The 17,156-nt window shown below is 48.2% G+C and overlaps 1 long non-coding RNA gene across 1 annotated transcript; it reads left to right on the top strand.

Moving 5' to 3' along the window:
* Window positions 1-928: 928 nt before the first annotated feature.
* LOC138435535 (uncharacterized) lies at window positions 929-15,985 on the top strand. Its single transcript, XR_011255130.1, has 4 exons — window positions 929-2,013; window positions 7,644-7,740; window positions 11,375-11,469; window positions 12,834-15,985. It is a non-coding gene; the product is annotated as an uncharacterized lncRNA (long non-coding RNA).
* Window positions 15,986-17,156: the final 1,171 nt, after the last annotated feature.

The following is a 17,156-nucleotide window of genomic DNA, read 5'->3' on the forward strand; positions in this document are numbered from 1 at the left end:
GGCCTGACTGGGATGGATGGAGGTGAGAGGGAGGCGAGGAAGAGAAGTGTGAGTGTGTAGACAACTCTCCCAGGAATATTTGCTCTGCAGAGGAGCAGGAAAATGGTGCAGCAGGAAATTGGGCTAAGACTAATATATTTTTAAATTGGGGGATATTAAGTCCTATTCGACTGCAATGGGGAGGTTAGAGTAGAGAGGAAGAAATACTGGGTTGACCAAAAAGTTCCTTTGGGTTTTTCCATACCATCTTGCGGAAAAATCCAAAGGAACTTTTTGGTTAACCCTATAGCTGAAAGGAAGGGGAGATGTGCGCTGGTGAAAGGGGAAGGGGCCCAGGGCACAGATGGAGGGGTTGGCCACAGATGGGCGGAGGGAACCCAGAGCTGGGGACATTCTGGTGGCTTTGGTGGGAGGAAGTGCAGGCGGTTGGTCTGTTTGTACCTATTTTCTCTATGAAGGATAGTCAGAGGCCAGATTGAGAGTGAAAGAGGAAGGGGTGTTGACAGTATTCAGAAGAGGAGAAAGTGTGAAATTGTTGCATCAAGGAGAGGGAAAAGGAATTTTTCTAAGAAAAGGCAGTAGGATTGTCAAATACCCATCAGAAATTTATGGCCATAAGTTTGATGTGAGCCCGTTCAGAGTAGCTGGGTAGTTTCTTCAGCAGTGTGCAACTTCTCTGTTGCAGGTATGAAGTAAGCAGTTTGATTTAACCACAGCTGGGTTTTCACCAGGTGAAGGCAATGGAGAGAGACTGCTGTAAGAAGTTCAGAGTGTTTGCAAGGAAGATTTCCCAGGCCAGATCATAGAACCTCAGCTGGCTGATAAGACCTGAGGGAAGATAAATAGTGAAAAAACAGTACAGCGATGGACTGGAGGTCTCAGGTGGGAAAGATGGTGGAGTGGAAGGACCGGAGTGAAAGAGCTGGCAGGCTGGCAGGTAGTGGGATCTTTGAGATTTAAGAGATGGTCCCCAGTGGCTCAGCGGTAAAGAATCCTGCCACGCAGGAGACCTGGGTTCAGTTTCTGGGTCAGGAAGATCCCCTGGAGAAGGGCAGCCCACGGCAGTATCCATGCCTGGAGAATCCCATGGACAGAGGAGTCTGGTGGGCTACAGTCCATGGAGTTGCAAATAGTCAGACACGACCGAACACATATGCACGTAGACATTCATGGTTCCCAGGTCTAGGGTATGACCAGGAGACCAGGGTGGGGCAGGAGATGTATCACTAGGACTAAGGTAGTCAGGAGAGTTAGGGGCTAAGGCTGTGGGGCGGGTCATCAGCTTTGATGTTGAGATCACCAAGAATGGTGACAGTGAAGGAGAAAGAGCCCAGTGCTGAAATCGTCGAGGAATGGAGGAAGTGGCCAGAAGGATAATAAGGTGACACTAACTAGAAGCGGTGGATATGTTGACATGTATTCCAAAGGAGACGGGTGTTTGAAGGAAGAATAAGAACCGGATTGGGAAGCTTCAGTGGTGAGTGAGGAGACATCTCCAGGCCCAGAAGCGTGGCCTAAGGAGAAAGAAGCCTCGGACAAGGCTGTGGAGCAGCAGGGTCCTCAGAGGTCAGACAGTCTTCAGGAGGAAGGAAGAGAGGGTCCCAGGCTTGCAGGAGATTGCATGAGAAGGCAGAGAGGTCTGGGTGAGGGTTACAGGGGGAGGGGGCATTCATCAGTGTCTGCTGCGCCCCACCCCGGCGCGTGACGGATAAGGGCAGCCTCACCAGGCCCCTAGAGGAAAGCTTCCCAGGTTACCCTGGCCTGGAGGGGAGGCTTCCTTTTCCAGGAACCCCTATAACTCTGGTTTCTCGCGTTTCTCAGTTGGGGCTGGTCCCCTGCTTCCTGGTGTCCTCAGCGTTCTTCTTCCGTGTGGATTTCTTATTTCCTCAATTAGAGGCAAGTTTGGGCAGAACCCCGTCTAGGCCATTTTGCACGCGCGCTCCAGTCCAGCACAGCACCTGACACGCAATGGCCCTTCACAACTGTTTGCTGCTGGAGTTGGATGCAAATACGGTAATAGTTTCCCTTTAAGGCCAAGAAAGGGGCCCGTTCCGGGGGGTTGGAGGGAGGGGGGCGTCCTTCTGCCCGAGGCCCCCGCCCCCACCCCCTCCGGGCCAGCTGCTGCGGCCGCCCCTCCCCGCTGCCCCGCAGCCGCCAGGTCTGAGTAACCCGACGCCTGGGCCCGCTCCCCCGCCCGACCCAGGGCTCGGCGGCCAATGGCCGTGGCCCGAGCCTCCGCTGGGAGCCGCGGGGGCCCTCCAGGCGCCACCCGGCCGGGCTGGGGCACCGGTTAAGAGCCGGCCTCCAGCTCCTGCTCCTGCTCTCCGTGCCCTGCGTGCGCTGTCGTCGGCCAGGCCCAGCCCAGACACGCCTGCTCCCTGCCCCGAGGCTGTGCCAGGGGACTGGGCGATGGGCGCAGACCAGGCCCCGAGAGGGCCAAGGCGGGAACCATCCCCAGCCCGGGGAGCCAGGACACTTGAGTTCTGGGGCGTTTGACAGGCTGAGAGACCTTGGACAGTCGCGGAATCGTCCGTCTGTGGTTGAGACCAGTCCCTGTCCATCTCGAGCGGGGCTTGTGAGGGCCCAAGCCGGCAAAGGGTGTGCAAGTCCTCCTGAATTAGCCGGTGTGTGCGTGTGCTCAGTCGCGCTGTCAAGCCTACTCTGCGACCCCATGGACTGTAGCTTGCCAGTATCCTCTGTCCATGGAATTTTCCAGGCAAGAATACTGGAGTGGGTTGCCATTTCCTTCTTCAGGGGATCTTCCCTACCCAGGGATCAAACCCACATCTCTTAACTCTCCCACATTGGAAGGCGGATTCTTTACCCCTGTGCTGCCTGGCATTAGCCAGAGGCCAGGCCAAACCCAAGTCACTGGGACCTGTCATCACCGGCCCTGTCTACAGCGTCTCCTCCCCACCATCCTGGGAATTCCCTAGGTTCAAGGGGAAGAGCCTGACACAACTTTCCTAAACACCTCAGTCTGAGCATTTCTGGCAGCTCCTCAATCCCAAGGCAGAGGTGGGCTGATGGGGTTAGCAACGCCCGCCCCACCCCCCCCACCCCACCCCCCCTCCCCCCACCCCCCCCCACTCCCCCTCCCCCCACCCCGAGGAAGGGAGCAGGAAATATATGCTGGGCTAGAAGGGTGAGCACAGGCAGGGCACCTTTCCAATTACCTAGTTTATCTCCAGGGTACTAGAGTGGAAAGAGTATAAAGAAGAAACTCTGACCAACAATACCTTTTTCCTCCTTCAGTGGTTACAACTACACACTCCCCACAGTTTGCCACCGTAGGCTACAAATACTTGAGTATTTATCTAGATACACTAGCTTTGATCCCCTTACCTTAAGAAAAGCAAAGGAGAGCTCAGGAAATACATTGTAATCTGAAAGAAACAGAAGAGAAGAGATCTTTGTCAAGGATGCATAATTTTAACATTCACAGCTTTCCTACACTGGAGCAGGGCCTAGGTCGCATATGGTGATGAGGATACATCTGGGTCCCTTGAATCTTCATGTCTGTGTCCAGGTCCCAACAGGCTCCTAAATAGGTTCTGGAACCTGCAACCTTGACTCACACCCTTTCCCCTGCACTGGACTGGCAACCTTCAGGCACCTTGCCTGGGGCACAGTGTCACATGGTACACGGCTCGGCTCTCTCTTCCCTTGGCAGTTGGACTCCAGGGTCTGACACCCCATCAGGTCCTCTGCCCCAGGTGAATCCAAAGGCAGGATGTGGCATTTCAGGGAGCCTGAGAGGGAGTCCAAAAGCAGGGAGGGGGAGAGTGCCCCCCAGCCCAGGCCTGGTGTTCTGCAGGCTTCCTGAAATTCATTTGCTTGTAGACCTCTTCAGCCTTGCCAAGTTCTGTGTGAAAGATCAGAACAGCTGGAAATTTCTAGCGGGAGAGTGCCAGGTGCTGAATAGGTCCCAGTCTGACTTAGAAACAGTGAGGGGGCCGGGGCTGTTTGGGGTTGGCATTCTTCCCTTTGCCAGACAGGCAGGAACTGCTTGCTCTTGAAAGGCATGCCACCCCCAAGCCTGGGCCAGAGCCGCTGTAAACCCCAGACACCAGGCTGGGGACAGAAACTAGGAGTCTCCTCCCTCCTAAGCCCCAGGATGACGACACAAAGGGCCTCCTCTGCAGACCAAGCAGAAGGGGATGGGCTGACTGGGGAGGGCCAAACCGTCACCCAGTCAAAGCCAGGCAGCTGCAAATGAAACACAGGCCTAGGAAGGCTCCGACAGGCACTCAGTCTTTCCCAGAGCCAAAAAATCCTGGCTAGAAACTTGACTACAGAGCAATGCAAGGCACTGGGAAATACTTGAAACCAGGCAAGACCCCTGGTAATGTTGGACTCCTGACAAACAACAGGCTGAGCCAAATGCTTTTTCCCTACCTGGCCCAGACACAAAAATTGAGCTGGCCAGAGGGGACCCAGGGGAGGTGGCAGAGGAGCCAGGGAGGGACCCAGCAGGAAAAGGGAAGCTGGCAGTAAGGTCGTTTTTATCCTGCTCAGAGAGCAGAGCTCTCACACAGCAAGTCTGCAAAGGGGAGAGTTCCTGCTTGGCTTGACAAAAGGCCAAGGTCACTCAGGCCCTCTGGAGCCTCTCACAAGGGGCTCTGGGACCTACACGGTGGCTAGGCCACAGGGCTTACTTTCTGTTTGAAGAAGGGTAGGTGGTAGGGGCAGCTGCTGAGGGAGGCCGGCACCCCGCCCCCAACCCCAGGCCGTGACAAGCTTGACCTTCACTCTCAGACTACCTCAGTCCTTCCAAGGCAGGCTCTTCTTGCTTTATTTATTTGCCATGCTGTGCAGCTTGCCGGATCTTAGTTCCCAGACCGGGGATTGAACCTGGGCCCGTGGCAGTGAAAGCACCAAGTTCTAACCACTGTACTGCAAGGGAATTCCCATCAGCCTGCTTTAAATTTTTTTTCCCCAAGATTTTGTTTTTTCACGTGGACCATTATTAAAATCTTTATTGAATTTGTTATAATGTTGCTTCTGTTTTACGTTTTGGTCTTTGGCCAGGAGGCTTGTGGGATCTTAGCTTTTCAAACAGGGATCAAACTTGCACCCTCTGCATCAGAAGGTGGTGTCTTAACCTTTGGACAGCCAGAGAAGTCCCCAGGCTGCTTTATTTTAAATGCATCTGCACGCTAGCATGTTATGGATAACGTTTATAAACCTACTAAGGAATGTTCTTTTATTCATATTTCTCCTGATATGTGAAAGGAGGGTTACTTTTTAAAAGTTCCAAAATTAAACAGAAAAAGAGACGTCATCATTTGTTGAGGATGGATTGGGGGGTCTTAATTTTCTTTATCCTTTGCTGGATCTTGAAAAAAAAAAAAGAATAGAAAGACACATGCCACGGCACAAGGCTCCTTTAAAAAAAAAAAAGCTTTCTGAATTTAAAACTAGAGCATGCTCTATAAAAATAAATTCAGACAAAAAGTATAAAGAGCAGAAAATCACCTATTAATCCCACTACCCACTGATAGCCCTGATATCATTGTGTATTTTTCCCACACTATTTTCTGTGCATGCAGATCCATGTTTTCACATGAGATATAATTATTAACATCAGAGTGTCGTCTTCTTCTTACCCCTGCCCGCTGAAGAAAATTCTAAACTTGCCTGTTTGGTTTCTCTTCACTTCACTCTTCCACAGAGAGGAAGAATGATCACTTGCTGAGAAAAGCTAAACTGATCTACATAATAAAGGAATGCAGTGAGATGGGATGAGGTCCAGGGTAGGGAAAAGCCTTCTGAACTAGAGTTCAGTAGAGAGTTCAGTTTGTAGCACGTTAGAAGCTCAGGAGAAGCGACGGGGTGTAGAGAATTGGGCTTGGAAGACGGGGCTGCAGAGATGGACTGATGTGGTTATTTTTCTGGAACTCTTTTAATGTTCTTCTAGAGATGTAATTAAATAATGGAATTTATTTTGTATTAATTTGGGCCATTAAGTCCATACAGAGACTGAAATTATGGTCTCCCTGCTCATTTACAAGGGTTATGTTTTTAAAACATGGAGTCTCAGTATATTTCCTTTTTATATCCTTTTTTAAAAATTAAATTTCAGGGCTTCCCTATTGGCTCAGTGGTAAAGAATCTGCCTGCTGATGCAGGAGATGTGGGTTCAATTCCTGATCTGGGAAGATCCCACATGCCGAGGAGCACCTAAGCCTGTGCATCCACAACTATTAAGCCTGTACTCTAGCGCCTGGGAGCTTCAACAAGAGAAGCCGCTGCAATGAAAGCCTGCACACCGCAATTAAAGAATAGCCTCTGCTCGGCGCAACTAGAGAAAAGCCCAAGCAGCAACAAGGACTCAGCGCAGCCAAAACTGAATAAATAAATAACACTGCTTTAAAAAATTAAATTTCATGGTCAAGTCAATACATGGAGATTTTTTTCTTTATCCTTTAAACAGCTGCATGGCTATCCATTCATCTTCACCATAATTTACTTAATCCATCTCCCGTTGATGATCGTTTATGTTATTCTAGGTTCACTATTGTCAATAATTACCCAGAGGCAATCCATATGCATATACATCTTTGCACTCTAGCTGAAATTTTCCTTAGGATGTATTCCTGTATGACTGCAGGATCAAAAGAAAAGGACATTCAAATTTTAGTACACAGTGCCATGTTGCTCTCTGTAAAGACTGAACAAATTAAAACCACCACCTACAGGGCTGGATTCTGCTCTTGAGTGTAGTACTGCTGGCAAGGGAGGTCCCAGTGGGTCAAGCAGACAGAGAGGCTTTGGGAAGGAGCTGAGCCGTGGCACAGGGTTGGGGGGGTGGTGCGGGGGTCGGTGAGGAAGGGTCTTCCAGGGAAGATGGTAAGAGAGCCAGTGAAGGCTCTATAAAAATTACTTTTGCTACTCAGCATCCTTTCCCTGGGGAAATCACCTTCTCCACAGTAGCCCATTCAGCCTATGGATGAGCTTTGGGTGGCGCCGACCTCCGCCTTCTCCAAGACCCCCATCCTGGGTTGGCCACAGGGGTGACCAGATGACTGGAGCCAGATTAGTCAGAGGTCTTCATACCCTGGTGAGAATGATGGTTCCAGCCAGGAAGAAGTCTTTCTTGCTCACTGAACACCACGTGACACCAGAGCTGGCAGTGGTCCTCTCCTCCCATCCTGTGAGGGCTGCCCAGATGAATGCGGAGCTGAGAGATGGAGACAAAACCCTGATAGCTTTGCAGAGCCCCGAAACCTAGACATGTCTGAAGCCATCAGGGTCCATCTTGGGCATTCTGTTTACAACAAAGAAGTCCCAACTCCCGCTCAAATTGTCATTAGATTTTATTTTTTAAATTCAGGTAAATTTCACATAACATAAAATTAACCATTAACTATACTAAAGTGTGTGCTTCAGTGGCATTGTGTATGTTCACCATGTTGGGCAACCATTGCCTCTATCCAGTTTCGAAGACATTTACATCATCACAAAAGGAAACCCTGTCCCCATCTAGCCATCACTTCCTATTCCTTCTTTCTCTCAAGAAGTTTCAGATAAGTACAATCACACAACATGTGACCTCTTGCGTCTGGTTTCTTTCACTTAGTATGATGTTTTCAAGCTTTACCCATATTGTAGAATGTTTAAGTACTTCATTTATTTTTCAGGCCGAATAGTATTCCACTGTAAGGAATATACCACATTTTGTCTATTCTGGTGGACATTTGAGTTGCCTCTACCTTCGAGTGCTGTGGACATTCATGTGTAAGTATTTGTTTGCATGCCTGTTTTCAAGTCTTTGGGAATATATACATTACATAAGAGTGGAATTGGATGGGTCATATGGTAATTCTAAGCCCAGACATTCTACATTCTTTTTCTAGTTTAAGCCAGTGTAAAGTGGGTTGCCTTCCTGGGCAGTCAAAGGAATCCTGACTTACTCAGGTCTTGAAAGACAAACCAGCCTGGCTGGAGTGGGGAGCAGGGAGGAGAGGGTTTGTCCTGGAGCAAGTGGGCAAGCAGTGGTGGAGCCATGGAAACAGACCCTGGAGGAAGTACATTCTCGAGTGGGAGTGCCACACGAGAAAGTGCTGCTAGCCTTCTGGACTAGTAGCAGGGCCACACTGTCTGGGAGACCCACAGAGAAGAGGAATCTTAGACCAGTTGCTTTGGCAACCCAGCCTAGGAGAGGAAATGCCCTCCTTCCTCTTTTCCTTCCTCCCCCCTTCCTGTCAACGCCTGAGCAGGATGCACCACCAGGGAGTAGCCCGAGTGGGAAAACACATTTTCCTTCTTAAAGGAGAAAGCGTTATTTCACCCTGTGCCTCCTGCAGCCCTGGCAGGGATCAATTTCTCTATTGTGCTGGGCCATCAGTCAGGCCTCAGGACCATGTTTGAGGGTGGCCAGCCACCTTCAAACCTGCCCACTCTTGCCTGAGACTCCAGGCAGAGTGAAACCCCTGATTCAGCTTAGAAAAGAAATCATTGAGGTCTCTGCTCCTGTTCCCTCATTCCCACCCACCACTCTCGGTGCCCCAGTTCCTTTGGGGGATCAAATCGGGATGATGGAGATCTGTGTTTCTGCTCATTCTCATTGAACATGGGTTGAGAGTCTCCTCTGAGTCAGTGTCTTCCCATTCGATTGACTTTCTTTGTGTTGAACACCCTCTGTGTGGGTCATGGTGGGTAAACTCCTGGGTAGCAGAGCAAGAAGAGCAGGGCAGCGACCTGGGGTCAGGGGAAGGGGCACTGGAGATACTGATACCCAGGTTCCTGATCCCGAGGCACACGCAGCTTAGTAGGAGAGACCAGGGGCAGCATAAAGCAGAGCAGGCATAATCACAGCAGTAGGCACCGACTCAGGGATGGAACCCAGGTCTCCTGCACTGGAGGTGGACTCTTTACTGTCTGAGCTACCAGGGAAGCCCCTTAGGTCCCTCCTAATGAATATCTATTTACTCAGTTTACTATGTATTTTAAAAATTTAATCAGAGTAATGCCTTCACGTAGTTTAGGAGTTGAGCCATCCTGCCAACAGCAGCACCAAGTTGCCAGGCAGGTAAGGAAGCTAGCTGGCCTGGAAGTGGATCGTCCAGCCGCAGTCACGCCTTCAGATGACAGGATCCTCTGCTGACATTGTGACTAAAACCCTACTGTAAGAGACCTTGAACTGGAACTGCCAGTTAAAGAGAATTTCTGACCCAAAGAAACTGTGAGGCAATAAATGGTTATTGTTTGAAGCAGTTAAGTTTGGAGGTAATTCATTACATGGCAACAGAGAACAAATACATGTTTGCCTTTTTTTAAAACTCAGTTGCCCTGGGTCTTCCTTGCTGTACACAGGCTTTCTCTAGTTGCAGAGAGTGGGGGCTACTCTTTGTTCCAAAGCTCAGGCTCTAGATAGCGCAAGGGTTTAGTTGCCCCATAGCATGTGGGATCTTCCTGGACCAGGAATCAAACCAATGTCGCCTGCATTGGCGGGCAGATTCTTAACCACTGGACCACCAGGGAAGTCTTGTGTTTGTTATTATATTATTTTTTGGGGGTCAGAACTCTGAGAAAAGAGGCTGGGGAATGCTCTAACACAGATTGCTGTGAGCAGTGTTAACTGAGGACACTTTGCCTGTAGGCTGTGCATAATGAAATAGGCTAAGGACCATCCAGACATGTTCAGTTTTGAAATGATAAGTTTCTTACTAACTCAGAGAAGCCTGTGGTCTCAGGGAGGAGATGCCTGGCTGACAGACTTTGTTCACAGATGACAAGTGCTGGGGTCACAGGCATCCACCTGAGAGTTATGGGGCTAGGGATCTAATACAGTTCCCAGAGTTAGGAACTGATTGAGCGCTTCCATTAGAAAAAGCCATCCCAGCCACAGGTTCATTTGAGTCTGGCCCCTATTTCCAGTGTGCAGAAGCTCGTCTCTTCCCTTGAAAACATGGTGAAAATCTCTGCAGTATTTCCCAGTGAAACTGGCTTCCTTCCCTGTCACCGGGAGCTGGCTGGAGCTGAAGGCATGACAGCGGCATTTCATCAGCTGATGTGAGCTCATGTCCAAGAAGTCCCCATGCCTCTCCGCTCTTGGTACCTGAGATTCTGGGAAATCCGCTCTATTTTCAGCCTGTAGGTTTCCTTGTCATTATGAGAACTGAGCTCCTCGGAAACAGGTGGCCACAGGGGAGCTGAAGAAAAGAGGAAGATGAAGCAAGCCCCACACAGCCTTGCAAGGAGATTGTTCTCAGCCTAAGACCCTGGAAACCTTGGTCGAAAACCCTCTCGGCAGTTGCCCCTTGGAGACATCTACTGTTTGGGGAAATATGTTTGGTAAGGCTTCTGTCAGCGACCAAACCGTCAGCCCATTTGAACCCCTTTCCTTGAAAGATATTTTGCTATAAAACATGTTTTAACAGTTACTAATTTTTCTGTTGCTTCTTCCTTTCTTTCCTGGTTTTATGGCTTAGAGACAGGCCTTAAATCCAGCCATCTCGCCCTCCCCTAGCCAAAAAGAAAAGCAGATGAGAAATGACCGCTTTTCAATTTATCCACATCCCTTGGGGAAACAAGTGTACAAAACTCAAGTCTGAACCTTTTAAGGACCAGAGTGCTTATAAGTCCTCCTCCAGCAGAGACCCAGAGGTGGTAAAGAAGAGACAAATCTAGCAACTGGTTATTTAAAAGCCGTCACAGCATTTAATGAAGGATGCCTTTTGGATTAACTATTAAAATTGACCTCCAATTCCCAGTGGAAACTAAACATGTCCAGGCACTGCCTAGAGGGTAAATGAAGAAACCAATGTTGGAAAAGTCAAGTCTGGGCTTCTTAGAAATAATCCGTTTGCATGAGCAAAGGGACTGTTTCATGGTCCCCTTGGCCTCCATGCACATCTCCTCCAGAGGACACTATCAGGCCATAGCTGAAGGATAAACTGTGTGTGAACATGGTATCCCTAGCAGCAACCTGAGACAAGGCTGGCAATGAAAGAAAAGCAAAAATGAAAGTAAAACACTGCCAATGCTTCTCGAGCAATTTGCATCGCATTACCCATAATGATTTGTAATTTTACATTTAAAGCTATTATCTTTTGGCAGACACCTTGACTTTAAATAAATGTCTGTCACCCCAAAGGACTGTGATAAGTCGTGTCTTGAATCCCACAGTAATATCCAGAGTGAGGTTTTGCACACCGGAGTGGGGCCACCCCAGCAGGAACATTTACCAGCCTCAGACCACACCCTGCTTCTTGGCCTGAGGCTGTGCCCTACATTGGCACTTACCGTGGCCACTGCTTTGGTGACTGTCATCCTGCCAAGAGCTTTAAGCTACCACCATCCATCGACTCCCACTTCTCTCTGAATAGAAAGAACTGAGTAGCTTGCTTTCTCCCTTTGGTTTCCCTAGGACTGTCTGATCCTCTCTTGGTCCCCGACATCTAGGAACTACATATGCTTGAAAACAGACAGAAGCCTCCACGGAGCTGCTGGCAGAAGGAGAAGGTGAGTGGATGCCAACTGGAGTGCCACTTCTGTAACCCCCCACACAGGAGACTAAGCAGTGTCACAGAATACTCTGATCTTCTTGTCAGAGCCTGAGAGCTCCTTGGAGCCAACGACTACACCAAAATTCAATCCGGATTTCAGACAGAAGCAAACTGAGGGGCTGGCTGGGGGCTATTTCTTCCCAGAACATGTATTCTACACGCTGATAGGTATGGATAAAGTTTAAAGAAACAGGACAATTACATAAAGTACACAGCCAGTGTCTGGCACACAGTAAGCCTATCAGTTAGCTCTTTCTATTTAACTGATGACTTAAAACAACAGGAGTTATTTAGCGCATGGCTCTGCATTTGGGCATCTTAGGCTGTGCTCACTCATGCTCTGCTGTCTGCTGCCCCATTGGCTGGGGGCCCACTGGTCCGCAGTGGCCTCAGCTGGGGCAGCCCTCTCTGCTCCACGTGGACTATCATTCTTTGGCAGTCTAGCTTGGCCCATTCACTTGAGTTCCACAGAGAGAAGAAGCAGGCACGCTCTTTCATGGCCTAGGCTCAGAACTGTACAAATAACACCCACCGCATTCTTCTGGGTCAAGCAAGTCACTGGGGCAGCGTGAATTCAAGGAGTGGAGAAACAGCCTGCAGCTCTTTCTGGGAGAGGCTGCAAAGCCTGCTTGCAAATCAGTAAGCATAGGGAGGAGAGAACAGTCGTGGCCATTTTTGCAATCTGCTGCTGTAGGTAGCAATAAACTCTGTGAGTGCGTATAATTTTCAAGCATTTCCAAGAGGAATTATATGACTGTGTTAGTTGACAAGGGCTTCCCAGATGGCGCCAGTGGTAAAGAATGCGCTTGCCAATGCAGGAGACATGAAACACGGTTCTATCCCTGGGTCAGGAAGATACCTGGAGGAGGGCATGGCAACCCACTCCAATATTCTTGCCTGGAGAATCCCTCGGAGAGATGAGCCTGGCAGGCTACAGTTCATAGGATTGCCAAGAGTTAGACAGGACTGAAGCAACTTAGCATATTAGTTGACAAGCTAGGGTGAAAAGATATATGGAAAAGCAAGCCCATCAGACTGGAATTATGCACTTTAGCGTAAGTCACTATTGGCTGGATTTTCTCTTGTTTGCAGCCAAATAAATGCTTTACTGATGTAGGCAGAATCGTCAGAGACCCAGTTTGCCTTGCTTTCTGCTGAGTCCTCCACACCTAAAATTGGGCCTGGCACAGAGCGGGCTTCACAGATACTTGCTATTGAATGAATCAGGGGTCTAGTCCCCACCTTTCCAATAACTGGCCATACCACCCCGGCTGACCAAAGCATTAACCTTTCTCTGTGCCTCTTTTCTCCACAATGTAGCTCAACTGAACCTCACCAGAACTGAAGAAATACAAAGCCCCACATAAATGCAAACTGGACCTACACTCTACATCACCACGGAGATGCCTCCCAGTGTCTCAGATGGTTGCAGGAAAGCATTATTCTCTACTATCCTTAGAAACCTCTCTTTCCCCAGAGCACAGTTCCTTCCAAGGCTCTGGGATTAACCCTTTCCAGCCATGCTTCTTCCATCACTCTGTTTAGGTTACTAAATGTGCTCCCTACAAAAGGACAAGAGTTGAGGAAATAGGCAAGATCCTTCAAGGAAATAGATGGCATTTTGTAACTAGGAAGATGACATGCCTATGTGCCATTGTCACAGAATATTTTTAAGTAAATCAACTTGCATGTCTCCAGGTGATAGTCTTTACTAATCAAAATCTTGAGCTGGTGCAAGGATCTGTGAACTCTCTCCTGCTGAACACCTTATTCAGAAATAATGAAGATAATAATAACTCACATATAGTAAGTAACAAACACTCTGCATATGTTCCCTCATTTAAACTTCAGCAAACATGTATAAAATTGGAAGTATCATTAGTCCCTTTTTACAGGTAGGGAAACTAAGGCATGAAGTTGCTAACTCATAGTAGATAGTAGAGCCTGGCTTTGAACCCAGGTAGGATAGCACTAGTGAACCATTATGCTTCACTGCCTTGCAACTACCTTACACTGAAAATCTAGTTGATGCCAGACTCTGGGCTTTGCACAGATAAGAATAAAGCCCAGTCCCTGTCTTGAAAGAGTTCCAACTCTGATAGACAGACCTGCTGGCAGAGATGGGTAAACAAAGCATCACAGCAACATAAATGAAAGAAAAAAGGCCTATGCCTGTTGGTAATCAAGGAAGGCTTCACAGAGGAGGTGGCTTTGGAGGGAAAGTAGAAGTTTTCTAAGTAGGCAAAGAGTGGACAGGGCATATCAGGGAGCAGAAGCTTCTTGGAGGTTAGATCTGGAGCAAGGGAGGCAGCAAAAGGCAAAACTGAAAATAAGGACATGGTGCCAGGGGGAGGGAGTCTCCCTGCCTGGGTCAGGAAGCCTGGAAAGGATTTACACAGCGAAGAGGTGGGCTTGCTTTGCGTTTTAGAAAAGGTTCTCAGGTGTGAAACTTATTACACATAAGGAGTGATTGTGGTGGGAAAAAAGAGAACACACTTCAGCACCGTGGGAGACATCATGAAGTGAAGGAGAGAAGGGGCAGACAGATATGTAGACCAACTCTGGCTTCAAGTACACCTACAAAACACATTAACTGAATAGGCCTCCCACATGCTCATGTGGGATGACAAGGATGACAAGGGCCTCTGGCAATGTCTCTACTACCACTTCTAAGATACCACCTCTCTGCAAACTCTGTGGTGGTTAGGACTCCATACTTTCACTGCTAAGGGCCCAGTTTCAATCCCTGGTTGGGGAACTAAGATCCTGCAAGCTGCGTGGTGTGACCAAAAAATTTTAAAGTAAACAAAACAAAGCAAAAAAGAAAATCTCACTGAAGCCGTCATTTCAGGGCAGCCAAGGTTGGAAGAAAAGTTATGACCAACCTAGACAGCATATTCAAAAGCAGAGATATTACTTTGCTGACTAAGTTCCGTCTAGTCAAGGCTATGGTTTTTCCAGTGGTCATGTGTGGATGTGAGAATTGGACTGTGAAGAAGGCTGAGCGACGAAGAATTGATGCTTTTGAACTGTGGTGTTGGAGAAGACTCTAGAGAGTCCCTTGGACTGCAAGGAGATCCAACCAGTCTATTCTGAAGGAGATCAGCCCTGGGATTTACTTTGGAAGGAATGATGCTAAAGCTGAAACTCAAGCTGAAACTTTGGCCACCTCATGCGAAGAGTTGACTCATTGGAAAAGACTCTGATGCTGGGAGGGATTGGGGGCAGGAGGGGAAGGGGACGACTGAGGATGAGATGGCTGGATGGCATCACTGACTCGATGGACGTGTGTCTGAGTGAACTCTGGGAGTTGGTGATGGACAGGGAGGCCTGGCATGCTGCAATTCATGGGGTTGCAATGAGTTGGACACAACTGAGCGACTGAACTGAACTGAAGGTAGGGCCATGAGCAAGCTGATGACTGAGCTCCCTGCTGAGAGAAAAGACTGAGATAGACGTGGTCAGGAGAGATGAGAAACCAGGACACCCTGAAGAGTGAAGAAGAGTTGGGGGATGTGATTTTTAAAAAGCTGGAGGGAAGAGTTGCCTGAGAACTTTCCGTTCCTTAAGGTCACACTAGACTACCTGCAACCAGGTTTCATATGAATTCCAGTTTTCCAGTAAGTCCTTTTCTTTTTTAACTTAAGCCAACTTTACTGAGTTTCTATTTCTTGGAATTAACAGACCCCTAACACAGCCTTACATACTAGTCCTGTAGTTTTCTTTTCCACTTTTTCTAGGTTCGCTTTTAAAGTACAAATGCTCCTGAGGAAGTAATGCTTACATCACTAATACTTCAGGATAAATGCCTTTCATCATCCTTCTGAATGAAGGAGGTGGCAGGCCAGTAACATGAGCTGCAGCAGTGTTGGGGGAATGCTGACAGGAGGACAGAAGCTATGACACATCAGAGACAGAGCTAGTAGCCCTTACAACTGCACTTCAGCCCAGCCCAGCACGTGGAACACTCTCACAGCTTTGGGTCTGCAGGGGCTGGCTATAAAATTCCTGGAGAGAGCTATTCCAAATCATCTGGGTATATTATGAAACGCAAAATTAGCTGGCAGTCTGGTTTCTTTGGGGCTTCCCTGGTGACTGTCAGTAAAGAATCTGCCTGCAATGCAGGAGACCCAGGTTTGACACCTGGGTCAGGAAGATCTCCTGGAGAAGGGAATGGCAATCCACTCCAGTATTCTGGCTTGAAGAATCCCATGGATAGAGGAGCCCGGTGGGCTACAGTGATGTCGCAAAGAGTCGGACATGACTGAGGGACTAATGCGGCACACTACACTACTGGTTTCTTCAGTCCGGATCTGTGAGCCATTCCTAATTCTGCAAAAAGTCAAGATTCTTAGATTTTCTAAGAGAATATGGTGTTTCTTCATTCTGTTGCACCGAAAACTCGCACACTTGAAAAATTTCTCCCATCTTCTCCCATCCCAGGCAATAAACTGTTAATTCATGAGCAGAAAGTTAACATTCTTCATTACCTACCCAAACACCTACACCCTCAAAGAGCCCCCACCAGCAAGTACCCAAGCCACATTCTTGTTAACCTGAATTTATTTATACCCTTTCTCATTCCACAAGGGATCTGAGGGGGCTGTGAGCTTTCTGTGTCATCAGGTCACTCTACCAGACTTCTAGCACACACTGTCGTATTCCTAGAGGGCTGGAAATATGGCGACTGGCACGAATAGAACACTCAGTGTAGGACACCACTTGTGCTAAGTGGCTCACACGGATTCACTCACTCAGCCTGTGAGAGGCACTACTGGGTCCCCTTGAATCCACACCACCATCAGCTGTGGGCTGCCCCATTATGGACCACTAAGAAAGAAAGAAAGAAAACCCTGTCAGCTAACTAGGAGACACAACACAGAATATGCTAGATTGTGCTATCAAAACATAGACTCCAACAGAGGCACAGGACATGATGATTAAAAACTTTGATAATCCTTAGTATTAAAGGTGGCTCAACACTAGAAATAGCCCCCAACATAGTAAATCATTGAGCCATCTGAGTAGTTGTCTTGCTTTATTTTGTTCTTATGGGTGCTGTGACTAATTTTTGCATGATAAATTGCTGCTAAAGATAATTTCAAATGGCCCTGTGGAGTAGTTTAAGTTATATATATATATATATATACACACACACACACATACACGTACATATATATAAATACAGAATCTGAAAGTTCAGGAAGAAAGATTTATGCTTCTCTCTTCTTAAATGCCCATCAACTACAGCTTAGCTCCACATCACCTTCACTGTGAGATCTAGGCCCACAGAATAGTCTCCATCTGGGACTTTGCTAGCTGTTGAGGTGAACCTTTTAAAGCTTCAGTCCATAAGTGACACATATCACCACCTTTCACACTCCATTGGCCAGAACAAGTCACAGGACCACCCCTGGGTTCCTCCTGTAGGAAGGGGCATTGCAGCAAAAGCGATGCAATTTCCTATATTGTGTGAATTGAAAGACATGTCCTGGCTTCAGAGTCTTAAAGGTAAGAAACAACACATCTTGGAACTGATGAAATATGGAACTATCACCTCCAGTAGCCAGGTGAGGAATGAGGCTTAGGTGGGTCTTAGAATGTGCCTGAGATCCCAGAGTGGCAAAGCTGGAGTGTCAGCCC

This window comes from Ovis canadensis, chromosome 3 (genome assembly GCF_042477335.2).
Source record: "Ovis canadensis isolate MfBH-ARS-UI-01 breed Bighorn chromosome 3, ARS-UI_OviCan_v2, whole genome shotgun sequence".
NCBI classification, from domain to species: domain Eukaryota; kingdom Metazoa; phylum Chordata; class Mammalia; order Artiodactyla; family Bovidae; genus Ovis; species Ovis canadensis.